This window comes from Cetorhinus maximus, chromosome 8 (assembly GCF_964194155.1).
Source record: "Cetorhinus maximus chromosome 8, sCetMax3.hap1.1, whole genome shotgun sequence".
NCBI lineage: Eukaryota > Metazoa > Chordata > Chondrichthyes > Lamniformes > Cetorhinidae > Cetorhinus > Cetorhinus maximus.
Window position 1 is genome coordinate 107327725 of NC_135886.1, and position 21235 is coordinate 107348959.

Below are 21235 nucleotides of genomic sequence, written 5' to 3' on the forward strand. Positions count from 1 at the left end.
ATGCTCTGGGGACCTGGGTTCGAATCCCACCACAGCAGATGGTGGAATTTGAATACGATAAAAATCTAGAATTAAAAGCCTAATGATGACCATGAAACCATTGTTGATCATCATAAAAACCCATCTGGTTCACTAATGCCCTTTAGAATCTGCCATCCTTATCTGTTCTGGCCTACATGTGACTCCAGACCCACAGCAATATGGTTGACTCTTAAATGGCCTAGCAAGCCACTCAGTTATATCAAACCGCTACAAAGCTCCAAAAAAGGAATGAAACCTGGCATTGACCTAGGCATGACAAATTCAGCCCTGTTGACCCTGCAAAGTCCTCCTTACTAATATCTGGGGGCGAGTGCCAAAATTGGGAGAGCTGCCTCATAGGCCAGTCAAGCAACAGCCTGACATAGTCATCCTTCATGAAATCATATCTTACAGATAATGTCCCAGACACCACCATCACCATCCCTGGTTCTGTCCTGCCAGTGGTGGCAGCACAGTGGTATACAGTCAGGAGGGAGTTGCCCTGGGAGTCCTCAACATCAACTCTGAACACCATGAAGTCTCATGGCATCAAACATGGGCAAGGAAACCTCCTACTGATTACCACATACCACCCTCCCTTGGCTGATGAATCAGTGCTCCTCCATGTTGAACACCACTTGGAGGAAGCACTGAGGATGGCAAGGGCACAGAATGTACTCTGGGTGGGGGATTTCAATGTCCATCACTAAGAGTGGCTCGGTAGCACCACTACCACTGACTGAGCTGGCTGAGTCCCAAAGGACATAGCTGCTAGACTGGGTGTGTGGCAGATGGTGAGGGAACCAACAAGAAGGGAAAACATACTTCACCTCATAATCACCAACCTGCCTGCTGCAAATGCATCTGTCCATGACAGTATCAGTAGGAGTGACTGCCTTACAGTCATTGTGGAGACAAAGTCCCACCTTCACATTAAGGATACCCTCCATCATGTTGTGTGGCACTACCACCGTGCTAAATGGGATAGATTTTGAACAGATCTAGCAGCTCAAGACTGGCCAACCATCAGGTGCTGTGGTCTATCAGCAGCAGCAGAATTGTATTCGAGCACAATCTGTAACCTCATGGCCCGGCATATCCCCCATTCTACCATTACCATCAAGCCAGAGGATCAGCCCTGGTTCAATGAAGAGTGCAGAAGGGCATGCCAGGAGCAGCACTAGGCATACCTAAAAATGAGGTGTCAGCCTGGTGAAGCTATAACACAGGACTACTTGCATGCCAAACAGCATAAGCAGCAAGTGATGTACAGAGCTAAGCAACCCCACAACCAACAGATCAGATCTAAGATCTGCAGTCCTGCCACATCCAGTTATGAATGGTGGTGGACAATTAAACAACTCACTGGAGGAGGGGGCTCCACAAATATCACCATCCTCAATAATGGGGGAGACCAGCACATCAGTGCAAAAGATAAGGCTGAAGCATTTGCTTCAGTGCCAAGTGGATGATCCATCTCAGCCTCCTCAAGAAGTCCCCAGCATCAGAGATGCCAGTCTTCAGCCAATTCAATTCACTCCACATGATATCAAGAAACAGCTGAAGGCACTGGATAGGGGCAGTGATAGCTGATCTGCTGAGAGAGTCCGCAGGGGCAGAGCTCAGAGGGATCAATGTGACATGAAGGAAGTTGACAAGAATAGACTCCAACAAGCTTGTGAGAAGGTTGACGGGAGAGTAGGCTGAGGCAGTCAGGATGGCTGCTCGTAGAGGTAGTGAAGAGTGTCTGGATGGTCCTATCGGAGGATGCAAAGAGAGGCACAGAGGGAAGCTATAGACTTATCTAAGAGGGAGGCAAGCTTGGGATGGCAGCAGAAGGAAAATCCAGGAACGCTGAAGGGTTAGGATAAGGAATTGGGAGTGCAGAGCAGTCAAGATGGGAGAAGTGAAAGGAGGCATGACAACAGGAGAGGGAAAAGTGTGGGGGGGGCCTGGATGGGCAAAGAGAAAAGAAGAAAAAAGGGGGAGAAAGGCATTGTCATTGTTTTTGTGGAGCAATTTATTTTACAAGCTTCCACTGCTGGTGTAAAGATGACCCTGCCTACTTACAGATGATGAAAATGACATTCCGCTATTCTACTTGTCTTCCACCACAGAAATAAAATTGGGGCTTTTTTTAGTGGGTCATGCTGAGTGGCACACTCTGTTCAAAGTATATGCTGGCCATTCACCTCCAATGACGCTACTACCCCACTCCCCCAGGGCTCAGTCGATGATGATTAGCAGGGGAAACCTAACTCATTTTTCTCCTTGCTAACCCAATGTTATCTTTGGCTAAGATTGACCAACTTAGCACAGAGCAGGGATTAAGCCTAGGACCTATGTGATTGATGGCACAAGTAACAAGTTGAGTAGTGCATTTACCCACTGACCCTTTTCTCAAGAATTTCCAAGTGCAACAGTTTGACATGCGCACTTGAGTAAAGGAAGTGATATGCCCAATTTAAAACCCGGGTGCATGAAAGAAAGAATTATTATGTGCCATTATTGACATGTTGAGCACGTCAGTGCTATTCCTGTGTGAGAATGCATAAGACTCAAAAATTAATTAGAATTTCTACATGGTGTAATGGTAAGTCCATGAAATTCTCATACTGTGTCGAGTAAAACAGTGAAAGCAGTATAATTATAGACTTAGTCCTTCAAATATAGACTACATTTTGAACTTCATAACACTGAATTGAAGAACCAATGTTACAAGCCTGTTACAGGTGATGGCAATAGTTGGATCAATTGGAGATGATAATTAAGGGTGTGAAATTAGAAGCGCATTAAAAGCATTCAAAAAAGTTTTGGCTTAAGTGTAATTTTCCAATTAGTACTGATGCACAGTATAAACCTGGTAATAATGTTGCTATCCAACTCAACCAAACACCCATTTTCCAACCACCATTCACCATATTAGTGGGTGTGTGATTAAATAAAATATTCATGGCACAAAATCAATTCCACATATTCCTAGATCCAAAACCACTCTAAAACAGAAGTTACTATGTAACTGATTCCTTCCACAACATGAGAGTATTAAAAAAGCATTGAATGGAAAGAGTCCAATTTGGACCATCAGGCCTGCTTCTTCAGATCATACATAATCTACTTAATCATGGATTTCACATTTAATCCCTTGAGGAAAAAATGTTAGATAATTACTCCCTAATCTTCAGCCATAATCGGGTGAAATTCCAGAATATTAATCCATCTTCACATCACTGCTCAGCCCTGGCCTGCTACCCTCTGGACAACAGTTCCTCAACTCCAGCCTCAGTAATGCAGGGTTATAATCAGTGGGGCACTTGATGATTCCTACTTCTTCCAGTTCTGAGGAAAATGCATTGACTTGAAATGTTAACTCTGTTTCTTTCTCCACATATCCTGCTGCCAGACCTGCTGTGTGTTTCCCGCATTTTCTGTTTTATGTTCAGTGTTCCAGCATCCACGGTATATCACATTTGTTTCAGTCTATATCTATTCCTACGATCTCTAATCTTTTCCCAACCAGTTTTTTCAGTTAGATGACCATCATCAGAAAAATAAAATTCATCAGACTTTTTGTTTCCAATCTCAAAGATTAGCCCTAACCTCTGTGGCTCCTGTTCTCAGTGTGGCGCAGAGGAAGGTCTGTCTGCTGTGCATGAGAGAGAGCCATTAATACTGTCAACTGGCAGATCCATCACCACACTGTGTAAATACAGCAATCTCTATCTCAGAACTGCTCAAGTGATTGATTTTTCTTTCTTCAGCTAGTAATGGACTTTAAAAAAAAGTAGCTGTCATTATCATTGTAATATATAGTGCTTTGATTGCTGGATGAGTGTTTCTACAGCAAGGCACTGAGGGTGACTGAACAAGCATTCCTCAATTCATCATCTAAATTACACCATGCACTGAGCTGGCACACTGCAGTTCAAGCCTATGGTTTAGCAACTGTTTCAGCAATTATCTACGCAGTCATGTAATTGTTCTGATGAAGTTGATTCTTTTTAAATGTGCCTGGCCATCACAGAACCACTTCCTCTCCTCCACACACAGGGAGGAAGTAAAAATTAAAATATTGAGATTTTTACTGGACTGTCAACCTCAAGAACAACAGGATGTGAATTGTTCCAGTGGACCTTACAGTGGAATTGAATAGAAAAAGGTTTATATCCATTGAAATTCCATAGAGGATCACTGACACAGAAGGGTATGGAGCATCTTGCCTCTATACAACATGAGTGAATGGGAAGCATTTAGTTCATTTGAACTCTATATTCTGGTTCAGTTGGGATTCTATAATCTGGGAGAGGATAGGAAGGGATTTTGGCCATTCAAATTCTTTGCAATGGGATCAGAGAAGTGATTTATTTCTTAGGATTTTATACAACGTGAGTGAATAAGAAAAGGTTTGGTTTTTTGGAATTCTATAAAATGGGAGTGAATATGAGGTTGTAAGATGGAATATCAGCAACTTGCTGTATTGCTGCTCAGGCACAGAGAGATGTCTAAAAATACTTTAGCAGGCTGTGTAAAGGCAACAGATATGAGCATAAGGGAAAAGGAAGCAAAATCAAAGCATTAGGATAAGACAGAGAAGGCATTATTGAAGATTTAAGTATTGAGGAAGCTTCGGAAATCAGGGAAAGCGGTGCTAAGGCAATGGATCTAAGGAAGGTTACCAGAAAGTCAAGCGTGATGACTGAAAGAGCAGCAACTGGTGGTAAAACAGAGGTAGCGTGAAACAAAGAATAGCTCAATGTTAGAGGAGCAAAGAAATATTTTGGGTGCTAAGGCTGGATCAGAGAGTTTAATTAAAGAAAGCCTAAGCCATGGGAGGATTTGAATTGATGCCAATGATAATGGTGGTAATTTTGACTCATCGCCAGACGACAAACAGGTGGTAGTGAATCAGCAACCATTTTACACTTTTTTCTATTGACCAAAAAAGTTAATTTTACTCACTGGGGTTCAGTTTTCTGGGTCAGTAAAGTTTGGAAACCATGGGATTAATGGGACTTTTGTACACATGGGAACTTGGCATCCTGAATGAGTTATAATATTTGGAGGCAGAGACAGAGACAGGAGCTAGTAAATATAGATACAAAATAGAAGATGTACACGAGTTACTGTCTCACATGGTGAAAGTATTTGGGACACTGGGTAGTGTTGTGGAGTTAAGGAGGTAAATGAACAGAGGTTGCATTTCCTGCCGTTACGTTGGATAATCCCATTGGAAGAACAACTGGAAGCAGAGGACAGTGGGAGACAGCGAAGAAAGTAAAAAAAGGCAGGCTGGCCAGCCAGCCAAACAGGCTTGAGTGTCAAAGGTGGTATACCATGTTGTATGATCCTCTTAGTCAAACAAAGTTAAAAATAAATAAGATAGTGCTATCACAGCACCACCTAGTTAAAAGGACTTTAACTAGAAGTACTACATTAAAATTATAAAAACGCTAAAGCAAAAATTGAAGCAATCATGTGACAGAAGTCTTGTGATCATAATAATATGGTAGGAAGAATGATGCATATGAAATAATTTCAATTGTACAGGAAGCCAACACTATTACTCCATGAGCTATAGCTTTGTTCACAAGTCTTTTGTGCGGCACTGTATCAAATGCCCTTTGGAAGTCCATGTGACCACATCAGTAGCATTACCCTCATCAACCCCCTTTGCTGCCTCTTCAAAAAAAGCTCCTGTAAGTTAGTTGAACATGGTTTGCCCATAACAAATCCATGCTGGCTTTCCTTAATTAACCCACATTTATCCAAGCGATTATAAATTTTGTCCCAAATTATTGTTTGTAGAATCTTCCCCACCACCAATGTTAGCCTATAGTTGCTGGGTTCACAAATTCACTTACTTGGTAAGGTTCCCACAGGCATCCGGGACCCTCCCACCTACACAAAAATACCAAAGGCAGGAAAATTTGAAATTCCAGCAGGAATCTAAATTGTGCACCTGATGTCACTTTAAGTGAGCGGCGGGTTGCGATCCGTCATGATTCCTGATTCAGGGAAAACGGTGGACAGCAGGAATCATCAGGGGAATTTAGCTTGTTGTAATAGCAGCATGCCATCACTTTAAGGGAAGTGTGTCATGTGATCCAGCCTCAGTTTCACTTCAGCTGGAACAGAACACAAACACACAGCCCTGCAGCTCTGACCTCAAACTTTCTATCCATGTATATATGTTCACATGTGCCTAGAATTAATAAATGAACCCACAATGTGTTTGCACAATCCCTTATAAGCGATTGGTGCTTTTATATCATTATAAAAACACACAACACAAGTTGCAGCCCCACATGCCTCCACTTTGGCCCTCCCAATTTGGGTTTGCATCAAGTCAGGAGACAAAAATTCAGCCCAAAATCTTTACCCAGAGTATAATGAGGCCTTTCACAGTTGTGTTATCATCAAAGATAGCCTACTCAGCATCACTGCTTTACCATGTAAACAGATGGGGGTTTCCAATTCAGGATATGATAAAAGGTGTCAGATGTCAGGTACAAATAGGATCACACATGGTCCACAACTCTATCCAGTGACTGTGAGTGTGTCATATCTGATTGTATGTACTAACAACATCACTGGTATTGCGCCTAGATTGCTGTGGTGCTCTTTGACTTTTCCCCCAACAATCATCAAATGATCATCTGATGCTGCATCTTACATCTCCTCTTATAATGTGTGCCCAAGATGTACCCATCCTGTCCCAGCACCCATCAAAACCATATTAATTCTCAACCCCATCCTGACCCCAGAAAGTCTAATGGAGCCATGAAAACATGATCTAACGCATCTCAGCCAATGGGTTTTGAGGCCAAGCTTCTTTTATTTTTTAATTGTCAAAAAAACCCCAGGAAACATTCAAGTTTGAGCCTTACTTTATGGGTCCCGGCTCTTCACCTGGGTTTCTGACTTTTAAAAAGCTGCAGGAAAAAAACATCATTATTCACAGGTCTTGAATTTCCATTACTTTGTAGATCAGAATTTGAGAGTGATTACTTTGAGACAATTAGAATAACTTGTTCTTTCTGTGGCCTATTGTCCAGTAGAACAAAACTAAGCCATGGTTTGAGCTGTATGCCCTTTGGACAATGTCACAGCAGAATAGCTTCCCATCACCTCCATCTGTTAGGGTTATTTACTGTATCATATTGCCTAACTTAGAGAACAAAAGGCAACGTGATTTGGGCTTCAGCAGAGGCATGTCTTATCTTACACCTGTTTGAAGAAGATTTAGTTATTTTGTGTAAAGGCAATGGTGTTGAATCGTACCAATACCATGTGCTGCAGGCATTAAACTCTTCTTACACACACACACACACACACACACACAGTACAGCAGAGAAATTATGCCCAGCTATCATCAACAGTTTAGTTGAGATTAAAAGCTTGAAATGCCCTTTCAGTTTTGATTAAACTCCTGCATGGTTCTTTTAACAGTGGAGCAAGCCACTTGGCATGAAGGAAGAGTAAGTCAAAACTGGATTTCATCTGGGCCCAGTTCAGGCAGCAATGATCCTATAATATTTGTCTTTGGAAGGAGTAATTAACTGTCCAAAGGTAACAGCTTCAGATTACCAGTATCCTGGATTGGAGAGCTTGTGAACACTATCTGAACCAAGCTCAAAATCCAGGACAACATTGCAAAAGCTATTTTCACAGGGGCAGTCATTGCAAGGCTCCATTATTGGTGTTAATATGAGCAAAGGTCAGAATTATGGCTACAACATTTTAGACAAACTATACCCCACTATGTGTCTAGTGAGATTCAGTGTTGGTAGTGGATCATCACAATTTCTGCCTTCTAATTTCTATGTAATATCAGAGAGCCCCCTCCCCAAACACAGGTTAGTGCAGAACTGAGTCAGATAGACTCAGGGAGTTCACAATATCCATCCCTGGCCCATGCTCATCTCAGTCAGCACATGAGGCACTATAGTTGGCCTCAGCATCTTTAGGGTAAAAAAAAAAGTTGGCACTCTACCCCTGTCCCCTCTGCTGGAAAGTATACATGTGGGGATCAGATGGGGACAAGGCTAAATAGTGTCAAAAGATTGCCGATACATATTGTCCAGATCACCATTTGGGACAAGTGCCACAGGAATACTGACAACCATGGACCTGTCTCCAGTAGGTAAGCATCCTCAGGAGGGTGTGGAAAGGGGAAAAACATTAAGGGGAAAATTTGAAGCAGAAAATAAGATGATCAATTTTATTTATGCACTAACCACAATACAGCTAAGGATATGGGAATCAGCTCAATTTGCTATCTTGGTCCTCCTTCAGTTCCCAACAAGACCTTTCCTTATCTTTCCTCTTTACTAGTTTCATGTCCCTTTTAGCTCCACTAAACAGGTTTGGATCCAGTTCCCTTATGAATGTTTGAGGCTTCACTAGGCTTCAATCGATTCCAGAAACAATAGGATCAATATTGGTGGTCAAAATGCCTCCAACTCAAATATGCTTAGTGGGCATGCACTAAGCACACATAGACCTGCGATTGAGTGCAGGATGTCTTTGCACTTTTCCTCTCTTTCATGGCCAGGAATGGGCACAATGTTGAGGAAAGTTGCTCTGATTGAAATTACTCCAAGTGGGACAGTGAAGAAAGGATTTTCTTCTTTGTGCTTGAGTGCAACTAATTGGCTGAATGAAGAGCAGAGAGGAAAATCAGTGGGCGGGGGCGACACACCTGTAACAGAACTCGCCAATTTTCATTGATGTTCCCCAGCCTAGATTTATTTAGGACAAAGCACAGAAATGAAAGGTTTGCCCCAAAACTCTCGGAGGGAGCAGATTCTAACTGAAGTACTTGCCAAAAATACCGCCTTCTGTCAGAAAAAAACAGGCTTACACTTAACGAGGTCTAGGTTTAACCTTGTTGCGCTTTCTACATGGGCCTTAAAAGGTACAACAATAACCAATTTAGCAAAGCTGAGACCACACTCAATCTGCACTGGAGAAAGAGCCACTGGTAAATTGGTGGGTCCTTTTTTTCTGGTTGGTCTTGGCTGCTGATTGAAATTGAAACAAATCTCAGTTGTTCATTTCAGATCTGCACTCCTAAATCCCTTTAGTATGTGCAAACTCTGACTGGTAATTCTAAATGATGAGCAGCTTCAAAAAATCACTCAAAACTTGGAAAATGTTTAGTATTTTGTAGACGGTGCCAGATTGCTTCTCCTAACTTCACAAACAGCTGTGGGCTGCTACCAACCCAGCCTCGCCCCTCCCTTCTCAATCATCTCCCCTTTGACTCACTCTTAGACATATCCCTGTTTGCCCTTGGTTTGAGGCACTAAGAAAATTAAACTCCCAAGTGCTTTACCTTTCAGCTATATCCAAAGTTTTTCATGTACAATCAATTACTTTGAAGTGCAAGTACTGTAGGCCTGAGGGAAGCAATCCAAACAGTCCCAGTTAATATGCAGCCAAGAGAAGTTTGGCTATGCCTGATCTACCAACAGGAGAAATTTAGCTCATGTAGGGGGAGAAATTTGCATAGCGATTGCAGTACATGATTAATCCTCGTTCATTTTGTTGCAAGCAGAACGTTAAATTATTGCTGCTCTTTGAAATGATTGCTCCACGTAGTCAGAACTCTGCTGTTCACATCAGCAGGGCACACAATATCATGAGTGGCTAGTACTATTTAAAGCAGAGAGAAATAGTGAGAATTTTTTTTTAAAAACTAACTTGGGCTGGGATACTATGAGGAGTGGCTGGCTGAATATATGAAAGATCAAGCACCAAGGATTTCAAACAATGCACTGAAGTTTTGGTGGAAGAGGTGGAAATAAGGAGAGATGTCCTGTATCCACAGGGAGATGCAGGAGGTTCTCTGGACATATTTTCAGAAGGCAATGCCTGGAGTGTCGCTGCAAGAGCATGGATGAATGGGGAGATGGCATCGTGTTATTGTCACTGGACTAGTAATCCAGAAGCTCTGGGGACAAGGGTTCAAATCCCACTGTAATAACTTGACATACCGAACAGGTTTCTACTTGAAACAGTTGACTTTATTACAAAGAGCTTTCCAGAAGCTACATGCTTCAGCCAGGTCCTCGACTAAAAAGCCATGCCCCCCCCAGATTACCCTTGCTTAGGGCTCATTGGTCGGAGCCTCCTAGAACAATCACATCATTCCTGATAGACAGTAGGAGAGGCTATACCTTCAATTACTACATTTCCTCTCCCTTTCATATTTTTACACTTCCTATTTACAGAGAACATTGGAATAACCCATAACATATACATATATACAAGTTAGGTGTTTAAAGATTTAGTCTCTGAGGTGGTTTCCTTATTCAGTTAGAGCGGCGCAGCTCTACCACTTGAGGCTCTTCCACTGGATCAACATGATCAGGAACTGCAGCATCAGGTATGTCATTAGAAAGTGGCAGTTCAGAGTTAGGCAACTCTACAGAAACATTAGGTATGTCTATTCTAGGTCAATCTGTCATTTCAAGAATTAATGGTTCGACATTAATCACAGGCGGAATAGCTGGTTACTGGAACGTCTCTCTACTCCTAAGATTATCCACATGTTTTCGAACAATTCGGTCTTCCGTTCTACCTGGAAAGACAAGGGACCAGTTTCTGAGACAATTGTACCAGGAACCCAGCAAAGTCCACTTCCAAAATTCCACACAAAAACTATCTTCTACAGTAAATCTTGGAGCTTTGCTATGAATATCGTGATTCAATTTTTGATTAATCTGATTCTTCTCTAGCTTCCCCTCTAAGTTTGGAAATACCAGACTTAACCTTGTACGTAGGTGGCATTTCATCAATAATTCAGACAGTGTTGAACCTGTAGTTGAATGAGGCACATCTGATAATTGAGAAGAAAGCAGGAAAATCTAGTATCTAGAGTACCTTCTGATAACCTCTTTATTCCAGATTTGAAAGTTTACACAGCTCTCTCAGCTGAACCATTTGATGAGGGATGATATGGTGCTGTTTTAACATGTCTGATTCCATTGGAACTCATGAATCCCTGAAACTCTGTACTGGTAAAGACTGTATCATTATCCGAAATGATAAGTTCTGATAGGCCGTGTATACTAAAACATTGACGCAGCTTTTCAATAGTTGCGCTTGATGTTGGTGATCTGACTTCATACACATCCATTTAGAATGCACATCTATGGTCAACAAAAACATGGTACTTAAGAATGGTGCTACATAATCAATATGTACCCTAACCTAGGGACCAGCAGGCCACTCCCACGGATTCAGCGGAGCTGAAACAGGCATCTTTTGTTGTTGCTGACACTGGAGACAATGCTTGACCATGCTTTCAATGTCACTGTCTATGCATGGCCATCAGACATAGCTTCGCACAAGCATTTTCATCTTCAATATGCCTGGATGCACACTGTGAAACTGTGAAGAGTGGTTCTCTTCCTTACAAAGGGACGATGACTCTTCATCCCCACAACAAGGTTCCATCTTGGCAACTTAACCCTGTTTTTCAGGCATGGAATGGTCTCAACTCTTCAGACACTGGTGAATTTGACCACACTTGCAATACAAGGTCTCGGACTTTCAACAAAATTGAATCTCTATTTGTCTAATTCCTAATTTGCTTCACACACAGAGGTGAAGAATCCAAGAACTTCAGTACAAGCACAACTTCTTGTGGCACTGGTACAATGCTATCCGGTAACAGGGGACGACTGAATGCGTCCACATTTGCAATGTGCAAGCCAGGACGGTGCATAAAGGTGTACCCATATGCAGACAGTATCAAAGTCCAATGGTGAATTCTTGCCGAGGCTATCGGTGGAATGGCTTTATGCTCGCTGAATAAACCCATTAATGGTTTACGGTCCAACACAATGGTGAAATGTCATCCATGCAGATACTGTTGGAATTTCTTCACTCCAAATATCACTGATAAACCTTCCTTTTCTAGTTGGGATTAACTCTTCTCAGCTGCAGAGAGGGTTCTGGAGGCATAGCCAATTCGCTTTTGTTATGACGCGGCAGATGATGTGTGCCTGGTGAACCAAATACATGAAGGAAACTTGGTCACACGGTCACAATGATTTTGCAATTTGTACTTTGTTTCGAGATGCATGCCCTGAATTAAGCAGTAATGAGTCCACTAAGACGCTAGAGATTTTTTACAAATCTAAATTAAACATTTATTAACAAAGGAAAAGATTTCAAGCACATACATAGGTCTACAAATTACTACTATAATAACTCCTAAAACCATAATTAATCTGGCTTCAGGTTACACGCCCGTTAAGGCAATGGTAAAAACAAATAGATTTAAACAGATCCAGAAAAGTCACCACTATACCCTGGACAGTAGAATTCAAAGTGACTTTTCCCAGCTTCGGTTTCTGTAGACAGCAGCATAATGCACAAATACTGGAGACTTTTCACACTTCTGGTAGATCTTACAAGGCCTTCTCTGACACATAGCGTCATTTCCCTTTATACATGTTTCTCCCTTTTAATGCAAATTCCATTGCTCTCATATGTCTTTGGGACTTTACTTTTTTCACAATATAAATCTATTCATGGTGCGAATATTGTCAGTAACCTTTAAGAAAAATAAACACCCTGCTTGGCCTAGCTTCTCTGGCTAGGTGTAACATCCTACCATCTCTTTGAAAGTCAAACTACCCTGATTTATCTAAAAATGCAAATTCTCCTCAACTCATATTCATAAACTTCAGCCATGTTTACATATTTAGCATTTCAAACCTAGCTTCTTTTGATGAGTCAAAGCCTCCAAACCAGCTGTCTCCAATTCAATTAAATCACACACACGCGCACACACACACACACACTCTATCCAAACCCTACTATTAACCCAGTTTTACAATAAATCACAATAATATTATGAGAATTATTATACTTTCATGACACCTTTCTGATCCATCTTCCATCCTATGTGATAACACAGCTCCCACACCATATGGAGACGCATCACATGTTAATACCAATTCTTTCGACGGGTCATAATGTACCAGTAAACATGATGAACGTAGTAGCTTCTTAACTTTCACAAAGGCTTCTCCCTGTTGTGAATTCCATGACCAACAATGATTATTGTTTAACACCAAGCATAATGGTGCTAACACTGTTGGCTAGTTTGGCAAGAAGCAGCTATAATAGTTGATCATGCCCAGAAAATACTTGAGTTCAGTTACACTGGACGGAGAGGGTACCTCTTTGATTGCCCTTTCTCTTCTATCGGATGCAAACCGATGGCATCCACCCAAGTAAGTAACTTCTGGTACTTAGAATGTACATTTCTCTTTCTTTAATCATACACCGGCTTCCAAGAGTCTTTTTAACACCTCTTCCAGGTTGGCCAAAACACTGAGACTTCGGTTGACCCTGTGATCAGAACGTCATCCAGGTACACTACTACTCAGGGAAGTCCTTGCAAAAGACTCTCCATTGTCCTTTGGAAGATTGCACATGCAGACAATACTCCAAAGGGTAGGTGAGTGTATTGGCAGAGACCCTTGTGCGTGTTGATGGTTACATACCCTCTGGATATGCTATCCAGTTCTAACTGTTGGTATGCATGGCTCATGTCAGTTTGGTATAGGATCTACCTCCGGATGGGTTTGCATACAAGTTGTCTATCTTCAGGATAGGATACTTATCTAGTTTGGCTGCCTTGTTTACGGTCAGTTTATAGTCGCCACAAATGCGTGTATTTTGGTTAGGTTTCACCACTGGGACTAAGGGTGCTGCCCATTCTGAAATTTGGACAGGTTGGGTGATGCCCAGCTTTTCTAACTGGCACATTCCTGCATCCACCTTCTCCTTTAAGACATAAGGCACAGGTCTGACTTTAAAGAAACATGGTTTCACCTGAGAACCTACATATATTTTTGTTTGTAAGCCTTTTAACTTTCCTAATTCATCACAAAACACACTGTCGTATCTCCTTAAAAATTCAGGAACTCCTCCTGTTCTCAAGCGAAATATTTCAGACCAGTTGAGCTTAAATTTTTGTAACCAGTCTCGGCCCAGAAGACTAGGCCCTTCACCTATCACTATGATCACTGGGAGCTGGGCTGTCTGTTGCCTGTAAGACCCAGGTACTATGGCAATGTCCTTTACCTGTATGGATTCTCCAGTGTATGTCTTCAATTGAACCGTTGTTCGCTCCAGATTCAGTGGCTAGGTACTTCATTTAGGTATTTAAATGTGTGCTCTCTCACCAATGTGGCTGAGGCCCTTGTATCTACCTCCATTATTAGTGGCTTCCCACTCATTTGGATTGTGACGGTAATAGGCTCAGTTCTTACTGGTGTGACATTGTACAGGGAATAGATATCGGTATCGGCAGCTTCAGGTTCTGTGGGTTGAAGGGTTGCATGACTGGTGAATATTCTTTTCTTTTTTCTTAAGATCTGATGTACTCACATTCACAAGGCGCGATGCAGCGTCGGAGCTATTTTACCCTCGTCGCCAAATGTAATGGCTTGACATACCGGACAGGTTTCCACTCAAAACAGATAACTTTATTACAAAGAGCTTTTCAGAAGCTACATGCTTGAACCAGGTCCTCGACTAGAAAGCCACGCCCCCACCCCAGATTACCCGCACTTAAGGTTAATTGGTCGGAGTCTCCAAGGACAATCATGTGACTCCTGATTGGCAGTAGGAAAGGCTATTGTTCAATTACTACACCCATCACGGCAGCTCATGGAATTTAAATTCAATTAATAAATCCGGAATATAAAAGCTTATCTCAGTAATGGTGACCATGACAACTATCAGATGGGTTGTAAAAACCCATCTGCCTCAATAATGCCCTGTAGGGGAGGAAATCTGCCATTCCTACCTGGTCTGGCTCGCTTGTCACTCCAGACCCACAGCAATGTGGTTGACTCTTAACTGCCCTCAGATCAAAGGTAATCAGGGATGGATAACAAATGCTGGCCTTGTCAGTGATGCCCAGATCCCATGAAAGGATAAAGAGAAAAAAAGTGCAGGAAGAATTTTAACGATCTGACACAGGGGGCAGAATTTTACGAGTTGGCGAGTGGGGGTGGGGCCCGCTTGCCAATGCGTAAAATGACGTGCGGTGATGTTGGGGGGATCTCCCGATGTCACCGCACCCGATTTAAATTTTCAGGAAGGCGGGAGCACAGCCAAATCAGCTGTGCGCCCGCCAACCTGTCAATGGCCAATTGAGGCCATTGACAGGGTCAATTAAGTAATTAAAGGACCTGCCCGTCCAACCTTAAGGTTGGCGGGCAGGCCAGGAGCCCCAGTGGGAATGAGGAAAAACATGAAACCTCATCCACGAGCGGGATGAGGTTTCATGTAGGCTTTAAAAATTTTTAATAACTATTGTGTAAAAATTATGGACATGTCCCAACTCATGTGACATTGTCACATGAGGGGACATGTAAGGGAAATTTTATTTTTCTATTTTTAGGTTTTGTACATTTTGAACCGATCTCCCTGAGGCTGCACTTAGCCTCAGGGAGATGAGTGCGCTCTTTCATACGCATGTGCAAAAGAGTGCACTCTCAATTTTGGGATTCCCCCCACCGCTTGGTAGGCCTTAATTGGCCCGCCCAAGTAAAATGGCGCCACGCCTCCGATCGGGGGCACCGATCGGAAGAGCACCCACACGCACCCGCCCATCAACTTCCCCCCCCCCGACGAGGGGAAAATTCAGCCCAAGTTGTTAAGGTATCAACTACATTACTAGCTTTATTCACGATTCAATTCACTTCACCCCATCACCCATCTGCCAACAATCTCAACCCTGCAATTTATATGCTTTATTTCACCCTCACAACATTAGCAATGCTGCAAGTCTCACAGCCGTAACTCGCAGCTCACAAACAATTTTGTTTAATTCATTCATGGGATGTGGGTCTCGCTGGCTGGGCCAGCATTTATTGCCCATCCCTAGTTGTCCTTGAGAAGGTGGTGGTGAGCTGCCTTCTTGAGCCACTGCAGCCCATGTGATGTAGGTACACCCACAGTGCTGTTAGGAAGGGAGTTCCAGGATTTTGACCCAACAACAGTGAAGGAACGGTGATATATTTCCAAGTCAGGATGGGTGAGTGACTTGGAGGGGAACTTCTAGGTGGTGGTGTTTCCATCTATCTGCTGCCCTTGTCCTTCTAGATGGTAGTGGTTGTGGGTTTGGAAGGTGCTGTCGAAGGAACCTTGGTGAATTCCTGCAGTGCATCTTGTAGATGGTACACACTGCTGCTACTGTGCGTCGGTGGTGGAGGGAGTGAATGTTATGGATGTGGTGCCAGTCAAGCAGGCTGCTTTGTCCTGAGTGGTGCCCAGTTTCTTGAGTGTTGTGGGAGCTGCACTCATCCAGGCAAGTGGCCTGGATGATGGCAACAATGACAACTATTCAACCATGACAGCCACATCACCCAAACATATTGCAGGATACTCACTGATATACTTCCCGCTTTCTTTCAGAAGAAGGTGGCACACAACAGCCATATCTTTTTAACTCAAGGATCGTAGTTTTGAAATAAATTAATGGGGATGGGCATTGAAGTAGGGAGTATAAATTCGCCCAAATGACAAGGAGGGTAATTCTGGCTTTGTGTGATAGAGTAACCTGGGTGATAGAGAATCACCAATTGGATTTACATCTTTCTCACTTGACTTCAATGGACACAAAACATGGGAGAAATTTAAAATGAGCTGTTAATTCATTACTACCCATGTTACATTATCGTCCAAAGTTTGAATTACCCCAGCTGGTTATATTTAAGGAGATAGTAATACAATAAATGGGTGGCAAGGTGGATTACAAATTTTCAAAAAGGGTCAGGCTTGTTTGACATAATAACTTTTCCCTTTCCTAAAGCTATTCGTATGACCATATCCCTCCCAACTAGCACCCACCCCCCACCATTCATTTGAGCAGTTTTCTACAGCCTAACAAACAACTCCTTCAACTAGGGAGGAAGGAGAATTTCTGTACAGAAGGAAATGGTTAATAAATTATTCTGTGCCCTGCCCAATATTCTTCCCTTCTGAAAGAACTTCCTCCCATTTCAATGTGTGTCCTTTGCAACCTTGAGCCCAAGCCAATTCCAAACCTCTCCTCCAAGCTTACAGCTGGTTTAAATAAAAATATGAAGGGTAAAGAGTGCAAATAAAAATGCTCTGATCCCAAATCAGGATCACAACTTCCATAAAAAAGATAAACAGTTTGGATATTACAAATCCTTTTAACCCTCTCAATACTGTAAGACCTTTCCAACTTACAAAATAAACACCAATACAGTTATCATAAAACATCTGCGCAATAATTATGTCATTCTCTTCCAAACTTATCTCCTCTTTTCTCCTGAAGGCTTTAACCTTTAGTGGGGCACCATTGCATGAATGCCGGCAGCCCGCCCAATATTTCATTCAAGTGGTCATCCTTTACGTCTGAGCCAAGACAGTAAGGGCTCGTTTTTCCAGTTGAGCAGATATCCCTCAGCCACCCACCTCAGAGGTGGTATCCACAGGCAGTGGGAACTGGACAGGCAGTTAAACGGGCCCACGGAACTTAACCTGCTCCAATCCCACTGCCTTTTTGTGAGTTGTGGTCTGAACCTGCTCTTCTGAGCTAGTGGGAAAGATATCTGCATGATAGCCAGTGGGGTCTTCTGTAAATATATAATTGGGGCCCAGCTACCAGTTTAAATGGAGGCCTGAATGGTAACAGTTTTGGTTTCCCTGACATACCAACCTGGCAGCAAGGGACAGGGGCCAGACGAGGTCAAAAACACCTAAATTAGTTTTGTTTTCTTGTGGGCCCAGAAAGAGCAATAGTGATAGTCTGGGCCCGACAAGGAAACTTTAGCTCTCCTGCCCCAGGCTTTCTTCTCCCTCCCTGACCACAAGCCTCTCCCAAACACCCGCCTAACCATTTCCTGGGGTACATTGTTTCAAGTCTTCTATGGTCTCTTTCTTCATGACATTCCAGCCCTGCCCACCAGCCAGCTGTCAGTTCCTGCCAGGTTTGAGCAGGAGGCATTAATTGGGCTAATATAGATCAGACCTGGGAGTTAAAATCTCCGGAGCCACATGCTGTGAAGGCCTGGACAGTTTGGCTGAAGAGAATGACACCCACCAACATGACTCCGATTCTGAGTTCAAATCAACCCCCCGCCCCCAATGAAAGTCACCCCCACCCCCACCCACAACCCACAACCCACAACCCACATCCTGACATGAGATTCTCATCAAACTCTATTCTTCATAAATGTCTTTCACAGTCAACTTTTTAGTAACCAGAAGCAACCTCAATTGTTCCAGCAGCAAGAATTTTCTCCAACAGGGATTCACACATCTGACTGAGCTAAAATCGACTCCACAGACACACAAAGACATGACAAAAGGAAGTAAAGGTAGTTTTAAACAAAATTCCCATAGGTATGTGTTCTAAATAACAGATAGGTTGCAATGAAGTTCATAATAATCCACTTGCATGACTCGTTGGATTATGTAAGTGATGTCTGCGCATGATTTAAGATTGCATCCAAAATTTTTGTTTTGCCATTAACCAAGGACCATCCTGAACCCCCTACATAACATATTCTAGGGATCTGGATGCCATCATAAAAGAACTCAAAACAGTTTCTTTATTTCCTCCATAACTTGAAGATTTGGCTGCTTTACTGCAATTACAGACTTGCAAGTCGACATAGCAGGCCCAGTACAAGGGCTCCCCCTGTGTCTCTAGTAGAGTACAAACTAGAGACCTCACACACACAGCAACTAGGTCGTTCTGAGTTTAGTCCAGTGCACTTCCCACCTACCCTGCCCTCCGGGTTTCAATCTTGTAAATATTAGCAAAAGCCTGTTTATAATCTGAGTTATCGTTTAGAATATTCTCTAAGGTCAACTTCCCAAAAATTGTTTGTGGCTCGAATTGAACATTTCTGATGCAGCCAGGAGAAAACGAGTTCACACTGCAGTCACACACTCGCAGCACAGAATTATTGCATAAATATAGCTGAGCTCTTACTGAATGCACTTTTTTAAAAAACTCTCTCATTGAACATTTTCCCACATGTATCTGTTAGAGAAGTTCTAGACTCATACCTGAAACAAATTACACGGTATGTGTTCATCTCTTACACATAATATTGATGTTGTGGAACCAATCCAGTAATTGTTGCAATGAGTGTCAGCTTGACTCAGTTAGTAATTGAATCACAAGGCTGTAGGTTCAACAGCCACTCTAAGACTTGAGTACATAATCTAGGCTGACACTCAGTGCAATAATGAGGGAGTGCTGCACTGTTTAGATATTAAACTAAAGCTCCATCTGACTGTTCAGGTGAATACCGAAGTCCTATGTTGCTACCCATAGGTACATTAAGAGAAGGAAGGTGTACAAGACTGGAAAGGACCATTGTTACACAACTGGTTGGTCCCAGTGTCTAGAAAATATCATATCTCACAATATGTACTTACTCCACTATCAAATGTTTCTCCAGGTAATTATTCTAAGAGAACGGGGAAGCTTCCTGGAACCCTAAGGAACATTCCTCCCTCAGCTAACATCACTAAAAATAGATTAACCCAGACAGACATTCATCTAATTGCTGTTTGTGGTATCTTGCTATGAGCCAAAGCACAGCAGCATTCATTGCACCACACTCACTGAATGAACCTCAATGGAACAAACCGGATGTGTATTTATTGAGGCCTTAAACGTGCACACTATAAGTCATGACTGAAGTTAGATTTTGTACCCCCAGTAGAGAAACTACTTCCTCTGGTGTGGGAATCCAGAACAAGGGGGTACATTCTTGAAATGAGAGCTAGGACATTTAGCAATGAAAGCCGGAAGCACTTTTTTTAAAAAAAACAAAAAGAGTATAGTGGAAATCTGGAATTCTCCCATCCCCAAAAGGCTATGGATGCTGGGTCAAATGAAACTTTCAAGACTGAGATAGATAGATTGTGGTTAGGTATCAATATGGACCAAATGTGGTAAGTGGAGTTGAGATGCAGATCAGTCATGACCAGGTTGAATGGTAGACACAGGCTGAATGGCCAACTCCTGTTCAAACGTTTTTATACTCTTATGTTCCCCCTTCCCTGGATCATGCTAGAATACATTCCACAGGCACCGTGAATCCTTCGGTCCCTCAGAGAAGAATAAGCTAGTGAGTATTGGCAGGATATTCAACCACTGGTTGAATCAAAATGATGGTAGATCCTGTTCACACATATTTACGGCAAACAGAAAAAAAAGCACTGCCTGTTTCCTTGCCATAGACCAGGCAGTTTGAGACCAATTGTAGCACTTCATTGGGTGAGATCTGTTGAATGTGCACAGACCAAGATGGAATTCGGGCTTACTTGTTCTGAGGGGCTCAGTTACTCACCGGGCCATCATTGAAGCTTTAGTGCTTTAATTTTTTTGAAACATTTGATTTATTAAGCATTTGGCAGTAAATGGATTTAACAGCTGGAAAATGCTCCAGATCAGTATTCCAATGATATTTTAATTTCTAAAAGCCATGATGAGGCAGTATTTCAAATCAGATTTTAAAAGCAATTTCAATCTTTTAGTAGGAATGGTGAGTGTCACTCTAAACTAATCCTGCAGCCTGTTGTCCAACGGCAAAGCTATCTGTGTCTGTTACAAACCCAGCACGACCCAGGGCCCTTCTCTGGTGCTTTCCCTGACTAATCAAATCTTGCTTATTCCTGTGAAGTACATTGAAAGTGTTTTGTCCAGCAATTTTTTCTCTTTTAATTGTCTCCCTTCCTCGCTTAAAGACTCTACTCCCCTCACTGAGATAGGTGACCTCACCTTCCAGTCCCTCAGCCAAGTGATTACTCTGCATGTGTAAGCTGAGGCAATGAGTCTCAGGGGCCATTCAGATGATGGAGGTGTCAGAGCTGGGCCTATTCTTGTTGTTAGCCACTATCCCAGTTTGTCCCTAGAGCATAGAAAACCGAGAGGAGATTTGATGGAGGCGTTTAAAATCATGAAAAGTTTAGATAAAGGGAACCAGCTGCTCCTCACTGGGTCCAGTCCTTGCAGTGATTGTAGTGCAAAGGTTCCACCTTATGGTAGGGAATGGAACAGCAGCTTGAAGGACATATAAAAAAATAGATACACAAAGATGGAGATGGAGTGACGCAGAGCAGTGATAGCCAAAAATAATGAGAGGCAGACAGACAAAGGAGGTGAATGGACTGATTTAGAGGGTCA